Raw genomic sequence first — 17,889 nt, 5'->3', positions numbered from 1 at the left:
GACTTAAATTTTCATAGCCTGACACTATAAGGCCACCGTCTCTGTTGGATTCGGGGTCTGTCTTCCTGACATCATTCAACATCTATTACCTCCTTTAAAAAAAAAAAGTGCCCTAATACAGTCACATTAGGGAGTTAAAAACTCAATGACAAAATTAACAAACTTTGTAATACAGACGCAAAAACTTGAGCTCTCAATCAAGTGGCAGAACATTAACCATTCACTCTCTTGACTACATCAGAGCCAAACGGGGCAAGTACAGATGTTAAGAATTCTGAGGTTTGATCGTAATTAACATTTGTTTTGGCTTGTTTCGGCTCTGTTTTGTAAGCGGAGCATAAATGAGGATAGATACTGGGGAATATTTTCCTATGGAAATCTTATCAAGAGAGTCTGAGTTAAGCTTGGATAGAAACAACTCAATCAGGCCCGACGCCTTGCACCTGCATAGCTCAGTGCTCTGCTCCGTGAGGGGACCCAAGAAGCCTGGCTCCGCCCCACCCCAGACTCTCTACCTACCCAGAAGGCCCAGCAGCCACCCATTCCCTAGGCTGTTTTTAAGTCACAGCATAGGCAGAAGAGCCACGTCTAGAAGTATAGTAAAAATATTACGAGGCTTTCGATTGGCAAAATGAAAATGTAAAAACGTAACAGCATGCACTTCTTCCACTAATTTTACAATTCTTTGGAGACAAGCTATAAAGTTCTTTTTTTTTTTTCTCCACCTGGTTTTATTTCTCTTTCTTTATATGCACACATAATATTTCCCATTGTGTTCCTGATGTTTACAGATAGTGTCTTTGCCCCATTACTTTCCTAAATCATATGGAAATCACTTGCAATGTTTCTAGAGCCAAACAAGAGAGAAAAAGAGACAAGAAGGGCAAACTGGACACAGGGGATGCCTGTAGTCCTGTGGTTATAGGCATTTACCTCATAGGCTTTGGCAAGCCTTGATGAAGCTGGTGAGAATGTATAATGGTTAGTCAGTTAATAAAAGGACTGGCCTCACACACAGAGCAATAACTTTCAAGGGACCGCAGAATTCACAACCTCGTGTGATTGAGGTTGTGAGTTGAATCATTGAGTTGTTTAAAATCTCTTTTTCTAAAAAAAAAAAAAAAAAATTACTTTTGGCACCAGAGGGCGAACTCTACCTCATAATCTCTAGTGTCCCTGCTTCACTGCTGGTTTGGCCTACTTTACATGGATTCACCCTGACTCTGATTACAACAGAGTGGTTGGCCAACTGCTGGCATCCAGAAACTCACAGTCCTAGGTTTTCGGTTGCAGGAAGGACGAAGGGGCTTTGTGCCCATCATAACTGACCAGGTTGACTCCTTCCCATAATTATCTCATCTAGGTCCTTTAGGCAATCTCTATGTATGCAAAACACAAACAGTGAGACAGAGTCCGTCAGCTGTAGATGTCTGCCCGAGAGTCTTAACTGCACGGAACGGCCGAAGCTTCACTTTAATCTGTAGTTTTAAGCACAGAGAAAGGATAACTGTGCACATGATAATGGTGAGCTGTCTTTTCAAATTAAGTAGCATGGCCATCGTTGGATGAAGCTAGTAAGTGTCAAAAAGAGAGGTCACCCTAAACTGGGGACATTGTGACATGCTAAACGTACGATGAGACCGCCTCACAGAGGAGGTCAGGGATCATGAGGAAGGAATGGCCACCTGGGTGCACTGTAGCTGTGTGTGTGCTGCTAACCCAATTGCTCCTTTAAGTCACAAAACCTCTAACATTCCAAAAACACTTATTCTTTGTCCTATGATAGTTACCTATACATGTGACACATGCATATATTTCAAGAAGTGTAAGGGAAAGGCATTTCGTATTTTTACCATCTACTTTGTTACCTTTAGGATTGTTTTCAACAGACCTCAGTTTCCTTAAGGTAATGTTGGGTTCTCTATGAGTCCCACTGACTGAACTGAACCACCCACCAGTTAGCCCCCAGACTCAGACTTCTCTCTACTCTCTCTCACCTACCAGGCTGGGCTCCATCCTGCTTCCCCTCCCACCTCCAGACTTGGCTTCCAGATTGACTAGAATGCAGCCAGTTAATCTGATGACTACTCTCTGCCAGTGTGCTGACTAACCGAGGCAAATGTTCAAGTAGCCCCACCCTTTCTTCCCTTCTGGGTGATCTGTGTATTTTAGCTGTGAGATGTTTCTGGAACTCTGAAATTCGACTCAGATGGAAATAGAGTCTACTGGAGAAGTCAGTAGGGATCTGGGGTCATCAGTCATTAAATAGGCAACAACGGGTTGCAATTAACACTGAATCAGCTGTTGCCCTATCAAGGACACCCAGAGAGGAAACAGCCGGACACGCAAATGCTAATTAGCTACTTAAGGAGCCCTGGATAAAGCTTATTGCAAAGGTTCTCCTGAGCTAAGCTGAGGCACACAAACATGTGATTAGCTTTGGAAGGCATCTTAGGTAGGGTTTCACTGCTGTGAAGAGGCAATTCTTATAAAAATAAAACATTTCGTTGTGGCTGGCTTACAGTTTCAGTTTTAGTCCATTATCATTATAGCCGGAAGCATGGCAGTGTGCAGTCCTGGAGAAAGAGTTGAGAATTCTATATCTTGAACCATAGGCAGGAGATTGTGTGCCTCACTGGGCATAAATTGTCCTCAAAGCCTGCCCTCACTGTGACACACCTCCTCCAACAAGGCCACACCTACTCTAACAAGGCCACAGCTCCTAATAGGGCTATTCTCCATTGGCCAAACATGCCAACACATGAGTCCATGGGGCCATTCCTATTCTAACCACCACAGAAGGGATCTCACAAAAGCCCTAAGTTTATTTTTCTACAAGAAGACCATGGTAACAAATGGTTAAATTAGGTCAGATCTTCTGCAGTTAAAAACAAAATCAGAATCAAATGCTTGATGTACAAAGAATTAGACTTGACACCAACTCTATCATTCTTTGCCAATCTTGGTCTTAGGTATACCCAGATTAATGTGTGTCTTCACCATAGTTTGAGCTTAAAGATCATGATCTTGAGTTTTCTTAGCAGTGTAGTGGAAATTTCATTGTATTGCCTACTTATACGTAGTCCTGGTTTGGTGGATTAGTATTAAAATAAAGGGGCACCCTATACCTTTTCCAATGGTTCCAAATTGAGATTAGGATATTATAGTGGGGCTGGAAATAAACAGGGAACTAGATATATTTTTCACATATTGTATTGTTTACATTTCACAATAATGAAGACAGATGCTTATAGGAATGAAAACCCAGGCAAAATAATCCAGATGCAGAAAGACAAATAATCTCCTCTTAATTGTGTGTCCTAGAGGTCTTTGTAGGTGCATGAAACCTTCTCTCTCTCTCTCTCTCTCTCTCTCTCTCTCTCTCTCATACATGCACACTTATATGCACACACTCACAGACACACACACAGATACATACACACAGACACACACACACATACACACACACATATACACATACACACACATGTTGCATGGAAGTCAAAGGGAGACTGTATGTGGCAAGGAAGAGGCTACCAGTTAGATTTATAAAAGCAGGAGAAGAGGGAAGAAACAGGAATGGGAGACATGGTCAAATGGAGGATGTACTTTAAAAAAAAAAAAAAAAAAAACAAACCTGTCTTCATGGAGCACAGCAGTGTGTGCAATGACTGTGCACCACTTTCAAAACAGAAAACATTCTTGTCCTGGTATTTGGAAATGCAAACAAGTGTATAGAAATTCACAGATAGTTTTCTTAAGTTCAGTGTATGTAAATACTGTTTAATAGTCACATGTTGAATATAGTCCAATCATCTATCTATCTATCTATTTATTTATTTAGAAGTTGTTGTTCTCATGTATTTTATAGCAGACACTTAAAGAACAAAGAGTAACTGTTGTTTGATCAGGCCAAAGCCCATGCTTTGTGATTGACTAACTTTGTGACAGTTTTTAAATGGCAAATTCAAGTCAACCAGAAAGATAAGAGAAGCCATTTTTTTCTGTATCATACTATGACTGGATTACTTCCAAATATTAACTGTCTTCCTACAGATTTACACAAAGTAATATGCAAGCTGAGCAATGAGAAGTCCTGAAATCAGTTTTTTTCCTGATTCCTGCTTCCTTTCTACAGTTTTAGCTTAATATTGGTTACCCCAAGGAGTCACCCTAAAGAAAAAAAATCTAGTAAGGTATGAAGGGAGAGACAGATAAGCTGAGACTTCAGGGACTATGCCAAGAAATACCTCCTCCAGGTTTACCTTTTCAATGGTCACAGAAGGGCAGGGCAGGGCAGGGCAGGTGCTATACCATTCCCACTTTAAGGCTCATGCAAAGAGAGAGAAGAATTCACTACATAGGGCAGTCATAAGCAGCCTAGAGCGTGTCAGTTAACACTGTTTCTCATTTGCCCTTTAGGAAAAGGATACTTCAGACTCAGGAGAAACAACAGAAAACAGAAAACCGTTGACTGAATATGAACATTAGTCAAAGACTGGGGTGTGGAGGGGGAGTAGGCATTGATGTGGGAACCCCTTTACCTCTTGGAGGTCTCAGCTCTGTGACTCATGTTGAGAGGACTCCTCTGAGTCCCTTTACCTGGATCGCTGACTACCACATGATTTGTCACGAAGAGGGGAGTCCTCAGCTAACTACTGATCATAATCAAAACTTTGCACTAGCACCTAAACTAAATTTTATGTTGCCTGGTTTCTAATTTTAGACATTCTGAGACATTAATAAGTTTCAGGGTTTCATGTTGCACACAAACTAGTATTTTTTAGAGAGAATCTCTCGTGTACTGTTTAGGAGCATTACCTGCCAGTAAAAAGGTGATAGCCAGTGAGAGAAGGCAGGATTAGAGTGTGGGATGTCTGGCAGAGCGATTGGAACTCTGGAAGATAGTCAGAGGTGGGAGAGCCATCCTGTGCTCTCAGGGAGTCACATGCTTGAAACTGAGGAGTGGTAATTAGCCTTACAATATTTTGTTTAAGAATAGTTTAAATGGGTTACAAACTAGTTACAAACTAGTCAGGGAACAAGCCAAAGCTCATGGCCTATGCATTTATTCATAAATAAATAAGCCTCCAATTTGTTATTTGGGAACTGAGGTGTGGGTGGAAAAGCCTCCAGTTACAAATATTTTAGAAGAAATCTCTGGGGCTAATATCTTAACAAAATGAGATCAATTTACAGACATTCATCTCACTTAATGAGGAAGATAATTTGTGTTAGGAGGATTGTATAATAATAGACATTCTTCTTAAGGATCCAATGCAAGTTAATGTGTATTGAATTTGAAATTCAAGCAGTGAGATTATGCTTACGGCTACAATCTAGACATGGAATGCCCCCAAAGATGATGTGTTAGAGTCACAGTCCTACTTTAGGAAGTAGGACCTACCTAGTGAGTGAAAGGTCATTGAGGACATACTCATGAAGGGGATATTGGGATATGGCCCTTTCCAGTCTGAATTGTTTCCTGGATGCCAATAGGTGACCAGTTTCCTCTATTACTCTATGATGTCACTGCCTTTTATAGTCCTAAAGCAATGGTGCCATCCGATGAATGGAAAATATGAGTCAAAACAGCCCCATCTTTTATTTAAACATTGTTGGTCTCAAGTTTTCTTTTAGAACAGAAACGTGACTCACAGACTTACTGTGCCTTATGTACGCATTGACATGAGAAGTTAAGTTATAATACTATACTGTACGTTAATTGAGATACAAAAATCTTAACATAGTATACTGAAGACCAGATTCTCAGAAGTTAGTTGTTATTTGGACACTGTGTCAAAGTGAGGGGGGGAAACCCTACTAAATAAAGATTAGTTTCTCAAATAGAACCTGGGCCGGGGATCCTGACCCCACATAGTGTTCTCGGATGTCAAGCTCCTTTTACTCTGCTGCATTTTAGTGCGTCATCTTAACCTCCTGGCCAATGCCTGAGAGCCTACATTGTTGCTTGAAACTTTATAACACGTATTTATTACTACCATATCAACCAGAATACTCTGGCCATGCCTTGCTGCAGAAAAAAAAAAAAAAGGCTGAAAGTAAAGCTCTATTCCTCATATTCATCAGAAACGTAGAGAATTTTATTTGGGTTAGCATTAGTAGATGAATGAAGAGCGTCTAGTCTGTAGTAGACTCGAAAACCTGTTAGGATACACAAGTAATGGAACACAGGCCACCAGAGCTTTCTCCTCTTGCCTTTTCCTGTGAAGCATGGGGAATGACGTCATTCTTTCCTGCCCCATCCTTTCTGTCATCCCCTCCCTAAGTATGTCTTAGCATAAGCATCACCTTAGCCAACACACACAAGGAACGCAGTACTCTATTGGGTTTTGTTGCTGCAGCTGCTCTTACTCTACTCCCTGCCTAGAAAATTAAGACCGTAAAAGATTTTGCTGAATTTAAGTCTTTAAAATATGTATACTTATGATTTGAGAATGTAATATGTGTAATTTATACATGCACACACAAACACTTACACACACAGACATATACACACATGCACACACAGACATATATACACACATACACACAGAGGTATACACAGAGAGCAACATACACACACACACACACACATACACATATAATTTAAAACTAATCTCATTAGTACATTTTGTTGCAGAATCTAGGGATTCAGAAAATACTTTTCACTTGGACAATGCGGTTAAAAACAATTAGAAATGAAAAACATACATTTTGGATCAATGGTAAGAAAACCCAAGTCATATTTTCACTAACAAAAATGTCAAAGTTATGAATCAAGGGCATATGTAAGAGTCTATTTCATCCATCTCAAAACACTGTATTAGTTCATTGAAATTTACTGTATTCACCATCTTTCTCATCTATCTTATTGGGTTTTTTGTCTTTCTTATTTTCTTCTACTTTACAGAGGTTTATTTTATAATTTTCTAGGTAGGTAATAACATCACTGAGTTTTCAGTCTCCACTTCTTTCTATTTTGTGTGCTTAGGACAATAAATTACAATATAATTACAGCTTGTCTGTATTCTAAGAGTGTCTATATATTGTGTTACTTATTACTAAGCTATAAGTTATTACTGTGACTTTCATTGTTTGTTCGTTGAGTCATGAACAACTCTGAAGCGTACTACTTAAGATCCCTGTTGCAGTTGTTACTTAAGAGTTCTGTTTTTAAAATTTATTTCAGGTTGATTTCATTTTGATCATAGATTGTTCTTTGACTTTTAGAACTTAATCCTGTAAAACAGAGTTGATACTTTCTTGTGTATAACTTCGATTGCCCTAACCTCTATTTACAATCCTCTCTTCAGATGTACTCAATCTGCCCCTAAATCTATTTAGAGAAGCCTTTCTTTCTGTCCCTGAGTCACTTCTCAATTTGTTCGGCTTTTAAATACACAAGAATGCTTCTGCTGATTCTGTACAAATTATATTTTCTTAACTATGTTAACTATAGCAATTTTATGATCTATATCTGAGGACTCCCAAATCTGGATCACCTTTTGACTGTCTGTAGTTATTTCTTTTTGGTTTATTCATCTCTTTATTCATTTAGTACCTTTAAACTCAATACGAAACAAGAGAAAATGCCTTCCTAATCAGTATAAGAGTTGACTTCAATTTAATCAGATAATGAATTAACTTGGATGTAAAAACAAACTAAAACCCAAACCACAAGATTCTTTGTTTCCATAGTGCATTTCACTTTCCTTTCCTTTGTTTGTTTATGAATCATAGGGTTTTATGTAACCCAGAGTGGTCTCTAACTCACTATGTAGCTGAGGATGACTTTGAACTTCTGATTTTTCTGTTTCTACCTGGTGAGATTATGTAAGTGTGCAACTCTACTGGACTTATATGGTTCTGGACATGGAACTCCACTAGGATATTCTGAGTTATACCATCACCACCACCATCACAACCATATCATCATCATCACTACCACCACCACCTCCACCACCATCATCCCCAGGACCATTATGATCACTCCACTGCCCTGCTTCTTTACTCTCAAGACTAAGGTTTTTAAGAATTCCAAATGAAAGCTTGAGGGATTTTTTTGTTTGTTGTTTGTTTTATTTTGACCAGAACTTGAAGGCTGATATATATATATATATATATATATATATATATATATATATATATATATATATATATATATATATATATATATATATATTTGCCCACAGGAATCTATGTAGCCTTCTTGCCTTTAGTTCTCAACTTCTTCATACCTTACATTCTGCATCTTACCACTGCATTCTCCCAGAGGAACCCTGCAAGAGAACTCTCCTGCAGCCTTAAGCCTTTAGATCCAGGTGCAGAGAAATGACTAAACTCCAGTTTTATTCTCCAGAGCTCCAGACATTGTCATGCTCTTCTCAGGATTTTGGTCACTTGCCTATACTCTTGCCCTGCATGTGTTTGCCAAATCAGCATTTTCCTTGAGAAAAGAACATGAAGGTTTCTTCAAATGTTCAGCACTCCCCTTCTTTGAAGATCATAGAACTAAATAATGTGGCTTCTTTGGTTACCTGCTAATGCCTTCACATAGGAATGATCTGTTCTGACCAGGTAATCAGACACAATCCATGCTGATTGTCACTAGCGATTGACACCTCATTTATTTCCATGAGATTAAAAGCTTACTTATAGAAGTCATACAAAATCTGAACCTCAAGCTCTGCTTAGCCAACGGAGACATGCTAAGTATGCAGCGAGTTTAATGTAGCAAAAGCAAAGCATAGAGAGGTGCAAGTTTAGAGGGTTCTAGTAGGAAGACTCAAGTCTTCTGAAAAGTCCTAATGGCACCCCTGAGAAGTCTATTAACTAATCAGTTGTCTTGGCTAGCCCGGGCTTCAGCCGGCTTGCTTCTATACCCCACCTCTCTTTCCTACCCAGGGAGGAGACTCCAGGCTGTTAGTTCGTGTGGCTAGGGAAGATGTTATGTTTCTTGCAACCTCTTTTCCTCTTGGTAAGCATTAGAGAGGTGGGTATCAGATGTAGCTACTATAGAAGAGAAGATGAGTGCTAAGACAGAAAGCATTTGCGAAGATTGTTGGAAGGAAGGGGTCAATTTCTAGGGAAGATCTGGTGCACAGAGAAAGCTAAGGCAAGAAAAATCTCCAGCAGTAGCTTGTATCCAGTAAGCATCAGCTGAACTCACTGAAGCCAAGTGCTCATTTCTCTCCTTAATTCATTTACTATCTTCTGAACAGAAGAGGGAGGGACAGTACAAGGGAGAAAGGACTAGCGACGTGCTGGTTTCCATGAAGTCAAGTCATTCCTCCTATATCTGCCTTCTGAGAAATTTCCCCGAATTCTTTTTACTAATCCTGTCGTTGGTGCAAGGCATCTAGTTGGGCACCCCTTCTTTGCACTCACCATGGGGAGAATCCTGATTCCCTCTGCTATACTGTCCCTCTGCAATCCCCTTTAGGCTCCAGTGCTATACAGTGTTATGAACACACGCTCCTTATAGCCGTATGCCTAACTTTGGTTGGGAGATGAGAATACCTCAAGTCTCACTGCAGATTTGGTCATACTCTAAAAATCACAGGAACAATGAGTTTGACAAGGAGCCACAGAGTAAAATTACCGAAGAAGGTTACTTTCAAATAGTGAAAGCTACCTTGGAGGACCTTCCCAATGAACTGTGTGCTTCGTAAAGTCTGTTTCTTCTAGCTGAGATAGCATGAGTTCCAAAGTACAGTACGGAAACTGTCCATCCAATTTACATCCCTAGGGCTGGCTAAGGACCTCTGAAAATTAAGCACCACTTGTTGCTCATATGTTGGCACTACATGGCACACTTTTGTCGAAAGATGGTTCCATTCTGTTCCTTGACATTGAGGAGCCAGGCAGGGTGGAAATTGCATGGTTACTTCTGAGAGGAAGAAGATAAGGCCTTTGGAGCAGCAGAGTTAAAAAGCTACATCTGGAAGGTATCCTCTCAAATTTTAACCATCAAAGCCAGAATTTGAACCACATCATTGAGTATCATAATGTAACTTTACACCTAATATCTCCTATATATTTCATGATGATTTATGCTTTGGGCAAGGCTATGGTGCTCAGTTTATTGATGAGGAAGCTGAGCTAGAGAGAATTAGAATTCCATACTCAGCTTTATCCAATCAGTTAGCATTAGACCAGAAGTAGAGTCAAAGAATATAATTTCTACCACTCCATGGTACCTTGGGCTGATTGATCGATTGATTTCTTTATTCATCCAGTCATTAATAATGCAGGATTAATGTTCATCCAAAACAAAGGTTAGGTGTTATCAAGTTAAAATACTGGGATTTAAAAATAACTGCCATTTCAAATTCATAGGAATCTGCCTCTTCCTCTTTCCCTCAGAAGGATCTAATAGGCAACGGGATGTTATCAGTCTGGAGATAATCATCTGTCAATATCCTTTATAAAGGACTGGTTCCACGTCTATCTATTGTTAAGTAGCTTTGGCATGTAAGCAGTGTTTATTGAGTATACATTAGACTCCAGGTATAATTTTATCCAGTGAAGACAGGGAAAGTAGACTGAAAAGTCTTGGGTAGAGAGATAGGAAAATAAGGGCATAAAGTCTTTTGTGGCATGTTTCTCAGGACAGGAGGCTCGTGATAGGTAGGGTGATTGATAGGTAGGATGATTGATAGGTAGGGTGATTGATAGGGAGGGTGACTGAGAGGTAGGGTGATTGACAGGGAGGGTGATTGATGGGGGATGATTGATAGGGAGGGTGATTGATGGAGGATGATTGACAGGGAGGGTGATTGACAGGGAGGGTGATTGATAGGGGATGATTGACAGGGAGGGTGATTGACAGGGAGGGTGACTGATGGGTGATTATTTCATTCAAGGATCTTCATATGTTTTCTGTTATGTTGAGTTGAGATCTTTTTTTCCCCTATAACCTTAGTTCATTGGGGTTATGATCCTCAGGGCAAATGCAAGCAAGCCTTTCTCTCCCTTGATACATTTCTTATGTTTAAGGATGGTTCCACGCTCCTCTCTTATTGTCCCCACTGTGTCACGTCTGGCTGAGGCTGAGCCTCTCCTGTCTTTGAAATTTTTTTAAGTGAATTTTTCTTTGGCTAGCATTGTCCCAGAAGGCGTCTGAGTTCTCTCTTTCTCAGAGCAGAACGTGAGGCACCAAGAGGGATGAAAGGACTCGCTCAGTAAGTCTAAAACCATGTCTCCTTGATGATTGGATGCGTTGAGTTTTTCATTGTATTATAGAACATACTTCCCAATTCTACAGTTCCAGAATTGTCCCTTAACACTAAATACAGCAAAGCCAGTCCTCCGTTGAGTCGCCTGTCACCCCCTGAACCCCTTCAGTTGGATGTAGTCTCCATTACTGTGGCCTAACCCAAGACAAGTTCTATTCATACCCTCACCACACTGTGGGGGCCTGTCAGGTGACATGGGAAAAGTGTCAATGCTGAGAGCACATCCCAAGCATTTGGGGGGCAATTTAAGAATTAATGCTGAACCCATTCAAGATGGAGATAATCAAGGTGAATCCCAAGCCACAATAGTTCTACGAGCTGATTCTCTTTAAAATAAGAAGTATCACATAGGAGCATGCCAGCTCACCTCGCTGAAGATAAGAATAACTCTTGTGTTGAACACAGGTTCTGAGTGCTGCATTGCACTGCTTGAGCTCAGCCGTGGGAGGAGCAGATGGAATAAGCCGCCTTACTCCTCTCTACCTGTGAAGATGGTGGCAACTGCTCTTGCAATTTGATCTAGATTTCAAATTTCCACATATGAAGTAAGTTCTCAAGTGCTGTAGGATGAGACCATCCCATATGTCTTTGCATCATTCCTGCATAGACCATCGGGTAGGTGGCCCCACACTCTGACTGTTTTATAGGATAAGCACCTAGATGCCTGGAGCAGAAACAACAGCCCAGGTGACTACACGGTGTTATATGAGGGACAGCGAGTATCACTCACATTTTCTGACAATGTCTGGGCAAGACGTAACTCAGTCCTCATGAATTTCACATTTCACTGAGAAGATACATTGGGAGAGAGAGAGGGGGGGCGCTCAACAGGGGAAAGGAAATGTGTATGTTAAGCGCACACAAACAGTAAACTTGCAGCAGTGTTCAAGAGACCTGACCCCTGCCCGTCTTTTCTACATCTGTGGACTGTATGCTCTGTAAGTATCTCACCTCTGGTCTTCTCACACCGAGTGGTGCAGAGGAGTTTATGACCAATCACTCCCTCTGAGCTGTGAAGTCTATGAGGAGAGAGAGGGGGTCGGTACCGGGGTCTGTCTGCACCTCTAGGTTGCCTCCCTAGTATGAGTACCTCTTCTACCCTGTACACTAGTTTATTGACCACACGATGCTGATCAGTAGGATGTGCAAGTGTAAAAGGTGCACACGCCATTCGAGTTCTCACCTGGTGCTTGGATCACCCTTGCTCCATTCTGTGCGCTAACTGCTTTTTCAGCCGACTTCCTCTGGTGGCCTTTGGTGCTGAGGCCACCCGAAAGTGATCTACGACGGAAGAAGATGAAGGGAGGTGTTCTCTGTGTACAAGACCTAGACAACCCAGGAAAGTGGTTCAGTTTCAATGAAACCTCTGCTATTCCATTTGAATAACATTATATTCATAACGTGATACACCAGCATAAATTAAAACGTGTGTGAAGAGAACCTGCAAGTACCTCTACATAGGAAAGACAATGAGGAAGAATATCTCTTCTTGCCTTCTTCGCTTCTCTCTCTTATCAGAACTGAGGATGGGCCACTAAGGAAGAAACAGTAAGTGAGAAGACAAGGGGGATAGGGTCCATTTGTGACTTCAATTCAATGGCTTGGAATTGTCTACTGTTTCTGTAACATCGTGCTGATGGGAGTCCACTAGGTGTTCTCCCAGATGAACACCATCTCTGCACTCTATTTATACATAATGAGCTATTGTGGTGGATTTTAGAATAAGGAACAGGTTTCTTTTATTTGCTTTCAAAGAATGGAAGACCCTGTAAACAAACCAAGAAACATGCTTATTTTTTCCTTCTGATTATGACATCTGCCAGCCATATACTGAGGAAAAGCCACTCTGATTTCTGAGCAGCCCTCTCCTTTGAGAAGGGATAGGAAGCTGACGGGATGCTTTACTGACTTAGATGCTATTATTGTTCTGCAGACTTAGGTCTAGGATTCAGAAGTCTGGGAGCAAAAGCTCATAGCCAGTTTATCCAAAAAATATTTGGTTTTGACCTTGCTTCTGTGCCTTGGTTTCTGTCTCCTTTAGTAGCTCATTGACCCTCTTTTTTTTTTTTTCTAATTAATGGTCACTTGATTGGGGCGTTAATCACAACGTCCCAATATGAACTATAATAAAAGACCTGTTGAAACGATACCTCCACTGCAGTCTTAGAGTGACAGCAATGGAAGGAAAAGCTCGTGCCCAAACAGAACAGTTCTCTGAGAAGCAGAAGATGGCGACATCTCATCTTCTCCAATCTCCTTTGATTCACTTTGGAAACTCCAGGTGAGAGCAGCCAGAGCTGAGTTCTGTGGCAGAATTCATACTAGCAACTAACCCAGGATGGTAGTGGCTGAGAGAGTTGGTGAGGGGAAGCCTTCTTGCTCACCTTGGCATCATTCATCCTCCAGTCCAAATGACTCCAAACACTTAGAAAACACGAGAGCAACGAACCATCTCAAAACTCCTATTTTGCTGGGGGATTAAAAAAGACCCTTTGTAGATGCCCCCAGAATCATCAAGTTCACCTCATTTAGTCATATGACATCGATAATGAGGGTTTCATTGCTCAGTTGTCCTGGAAAGACCCTTACAACCCAAACACAAATTCTCAGGGAGACTTGAAACAGCACCGTATTTTTGTCAGAAATGTTGCTTTCTTCTTGTTCATTTCTGCCACCCTGTAAAAGGAACTGTATGTCAATGTGCATTTGTCTTCCCGTCTGGTCCTTGCCTTCATCAAGGGTCCGGTTCTAGTGAAAAAAGAGGAATGCTCATAAACATTTGAATGCAAACAAGTAGCTTAACAAAAAATATAAATCTCTGGAAGTGAAATGTAATTACCAGGTTAAAAAAAAAAAAAAAAAAGGAGCACCCATTTAGGAGAGCCTATCACATCTCGCGTCTCTGCACGCAGCGAGCTCCCCCCAACACTGCTCCTGTTGTGTCAGATAGTGGCAGTGTTGAGCCCGGGAACCGGCGCCCAGCCCGCGGCGGTCCCCGCGGCCGCACAGTCTCCGCGGCAGACTCAGACTCGCTGGAGCTACTGGGCCGCGAGGGCACTGGGGAGCGGGAGGGGCTCGGGGGCGGCGAGGGGTCCCCGATCCGCGTCCCCGAACTGTTCTCCTTTCCCCTCCGGCAAGAGCCCCGCTCCCTCCAATTGACCGAAATTCACCCAGGGGGGCGGTCGAGGGAGAGGGAGGTCGTCGGCCGCTCGCCGGCTGCGCCACCCTGGGCTTCGGCTGGGGAGCGGCCCGGGCTCGCGGGGCGAGCAGTGTGGGCTCCCGCACCCCCTCCGAGGGAGATCGCGGGGTGGCAGTCCCCGTCGGCTCCGCCGCGCGGCCGCTTCAATCCTCCCCCTCCCCCGCGCACGCCCTCCCCCTTCCTTTCAGTAGGACTCCGGGACTCGGGAGAGGGCGCGGGAGGCAGGCACACGGGCCCGACCCCACTCCAGCGCTCGCCGGGGACGCGGGCGGGCGGCGAGGGGACGCGGAGGGGGCGCGGGGCGGGCGCGGCCATAGAGCAGAGGCGGCGGCGGCGGCGGCGGCAGTAGCGACCGCGGGCGGACCAGCGGCGGCAGGGCCGGCGGGCGCCGGGGACCGAACTGCACAGCTCAGCAAAAGCGCCACAGCCCTCGGCGCGCCGCCTCCAGCGAGCCCAGCCGGGCAACATTTTGTAACCTTCCAATCCATCCTTTGGAGAAAAGGGAAAAAATAGCATTGAGCGGAGAGATGGGGAAATCTAAATAATATATATGTACATATGCATATTTATGTATATGTACATATATGTGTATTATATTTGGTTCCTGCTAAAATTAGCCGGGCTCGCCGCGCGCCTGTGTGCGAGTGTGTGCGAGTGTGTGTGCGTGCGGGCGTGTGTGTGAATGTGATTACTCCAGGACTCCTCGGGCTCCGGAGACGCCATTTTCCCCCTTGATATCTCTCTCCGTAAATCGGTGGCGCGGCGGAGGCGGCCGCGGCGGGCGGGAAGCGCGGGGCTGGCCGGGGCGCTCGCCGCCGCCTGCGCGCCCGGGGGCCCCGGCGCCCCCCGAGCGAGGGCGGCCCGCCCCGCGCGTCGCCGTTTGACAGATGCTCGTCGCTATGGAGTTGCCGCAGCAGCACCTTTGGGGGCTCGGACGAACGACCGGAGGCGGAATCTGAGCGAGCGCCCGGGCCAGCGGAGCCGGAGCCGCCGGGACATGGGTGAGCGAGCGCGGCGACCTTGGCGCGGGAGCCGGGGCGTCTAGCCTCCTGCCGCGCCGCGGGCCCAGCGCGCCGGGGCCCGGGGGCGGTGTGTGCCATGCATGCAAAAGTTCACGTCGCCTTGCCGGGGCTTTGACTTTGCACTGGGCTGGAGGGGGGGTGGGGGGACCGGGCCAAGGGGGCGGGATGCAGGTCCCCGCGAAGCTGCGCGGGGATGGGCGCGATTCCACCGGCTGGTGGGTCGACAGTGGTGCTGACTTAACTGGAGTAGCCCGTTGGTGGCAGTGATGGTGGTAGCATGGGTCTTGGAGGGTTGGGAGCTTATTGAGTTTAGGCTAATCTGATCCCCTCCCCACCCCCTCCTTCTGCACACTCCCTTGGTCCTGCTGCTGGCTGCCTGGGCTGGCGGGTTTGGCTTTGGTGAAGTGGACTGAGGAAAGGGAGGGGGTAGGGAAAGGGGTGGGGAGGCGGCAGGATATTTTTTTTCCCCTCTCTTTGTAACTTGCAGGTTAAGTGGAGCTAGAGAGCTACATTGTAACCTAGTTGGATTGGGAGGGGGGTGTTATATGTATCAGAATCTAACGTGTGGTTAATAGAAGAACAGGAGAGAAGTGATCTAGCCAATGAAGGTTGGTGTATGCTTGCGTTCTGGCCGTGTGTTAGTTTTTCTCTTAAAAACAAAAAACAAAAAACAAAAAACAAAGAAAAAAACCAACCAACCAACCAAACAAACAAAAACCCAAAAGCCTTAATCAGTGGATTTGAGTCTCTTTCTTGTGCTCTCTGGGCTGGGGATTGTGAAAAGGCAGGAATTCCCTTAAATGCAGAGAATGCCCCTTTGAAAGCACGCATTGTGTGCGTTTGTACAGGAGCAGAGGGCTTGGGAATTAACGGCAGGCTTCCCTTTCGGTGGTTTCCAGTGGGAAATCACTCGGGAAAGGAAACCCTTCGGTATGGATTTATTGTTTTTGTCTTTCGAACCATTATCTCTTTGACCAAAATACTGTCTGAGAAGTTCTTGAGGATCCAAGTCAGGTAAATTGGAGTGGGCAGATCTGTAGCAAGACGGTGATAACGGGGACGCTGCATTTGGTGTCTGTGATGGAAGCATTGTTGGGTAATTGCAATTTCCGATCAGTAGAGCATGCTGCTCCTAAAAAAAATAATAAGTTACTGTCGAAATGCTGTCTTCTACTCCGCACACTCTTCCTTCTCCCCCCTCCTAGACCCGCAGCAGCTACTACAGTTCCGAAATCGGACTCGACTAGAGTGTTTTCTTGTATGTAGATCAGGAAAGTTGTTCCGTTGGAAGTAGGGGATGAGGCTAGAGATGCTGGGAGTGTGGGGACCAGTAGTTACTCCCCTATGATGCTGCATTTATTCTTTATGTGTCTTTGTGGGATTCTCAGCATGGATATATCTGTCTGAAAGGACTGTTGAGGAAGGATTTCCGATTTGTTTCCGTTTCAAATAAACTCTCCTGATAATCTCATGGTTGACTTCTGACACTACCAGGGCAGTGTGTGTGTGTGTGTGTGTGTGTGTGTGTGTGTGTGTGTGTGTGTGTCTTTAGTGTCCTTATTCCTTCAGAAATTCTCCACTAAGAGGGAATGATTCTAGAATTCTAAAGAATATGCAGTTCCTCCCTGCCCCTCATCTTCCTGAGCACAAACATCCACACCTTTCCTGTAGAAGTTTGGTTGGAGTCCCTGGTTTTCATGGAAATACTGTTTTTATTTTCAAAAAAGAAAAAAAGACACCAAAAATACAAAATACTGCTTTCCTTTCCCCTTTCTTTCAGTTTTCTTTCCATCTTCCTTTTTTTAACAAGCATCCTCCCCCCCCCCCCGCCGCCACCTGAAGATTTGCTCTAAAAGTGATTTCATAAAGAAACTGTCACCAAAACTCTTTGGTAGTTTGAGCTCATTCCTCACGCTCTGATAGGGCCTGTAGATAAACCTCACGTGTTTCATTCATACTCAGTCTTGAAAACCCCATTTGCTTGTGCTGTGGGTGAAGAGGGACTTGGAGTGCAAGAGGGCTCTGTAACCACATCTGCAGTCCTGGGCACACAGGCAAGAGCAGTCCTGGGCACACAGGCAGGAGTTTCCTGTACTCTTTCCAGTTAGATGTAGCCTGGCTGGCAAGAGAAGGCAGTGCCAGTTGGCCAGGGGGAGGAAAGAGTTTACAGCCTTTAAGAGGCAGCCAGTTTACCCTCTTGGAGGGAGCTCTTCTCTTGACTTCTGTGACTTTCTTCCACTGTCCTTAAACTCCTGGAAGGAAGCTGATCTCTTTGCTCCGGGTGGGATTTCCAGGTTTCAGAGTCACGTGGAAGGCACAGTGTTTCTAGCCTGTTGTTTTCATCTCATTGCTGACTACTAGCAAAGGGATATTTGAGAGAGAGAGAGAGAGAGAGAGAGAGAGAGAGAGAGAGAGAGAGAGAGAGAGA

The 17,889-nt window shown here is 44.0% G+C and overlaps 1 protein-coding gene across 1 annotated transcript in view; it reads left to right on the top strand.

Annotated features, from left to right (window-relative positions):
• The first annotated feature begins 15,272 nt into the window (after positions 1 to 15,272).
• The window catches only part of Setbp1 (SET binding protein 1), a 356,761-nt gene continuing 354,144 nt past the window's right edge, over positions 15,273 to 17,889 (top strand). Inside the window, exon 1 of the mRNA XM_021214418.2 lies at positions 15,273 to 15,440. The gene's annotated coding sequence lies outside the window, so the exon portion shown is untranslated. The remainder of the gene's footprint in view (positions 15,441 to 17,889) is intronic.

The sequence above is a fragment of the Mus pahari genome, chromosome 15, assembly GCF_900095145.1.
Source record: "Mus pahari chromosome 15, PAHARI_EIJ_v1.1, whole genome shotgun sequence".
NCBI lineage: Eukaryota > Metazoa > Chordata > Mammalia > Rodentia > Muridae > Mus > Mus pahari.
This window is presented reverse-complemented; position numbering and strand designations above follow the sequence as displayed.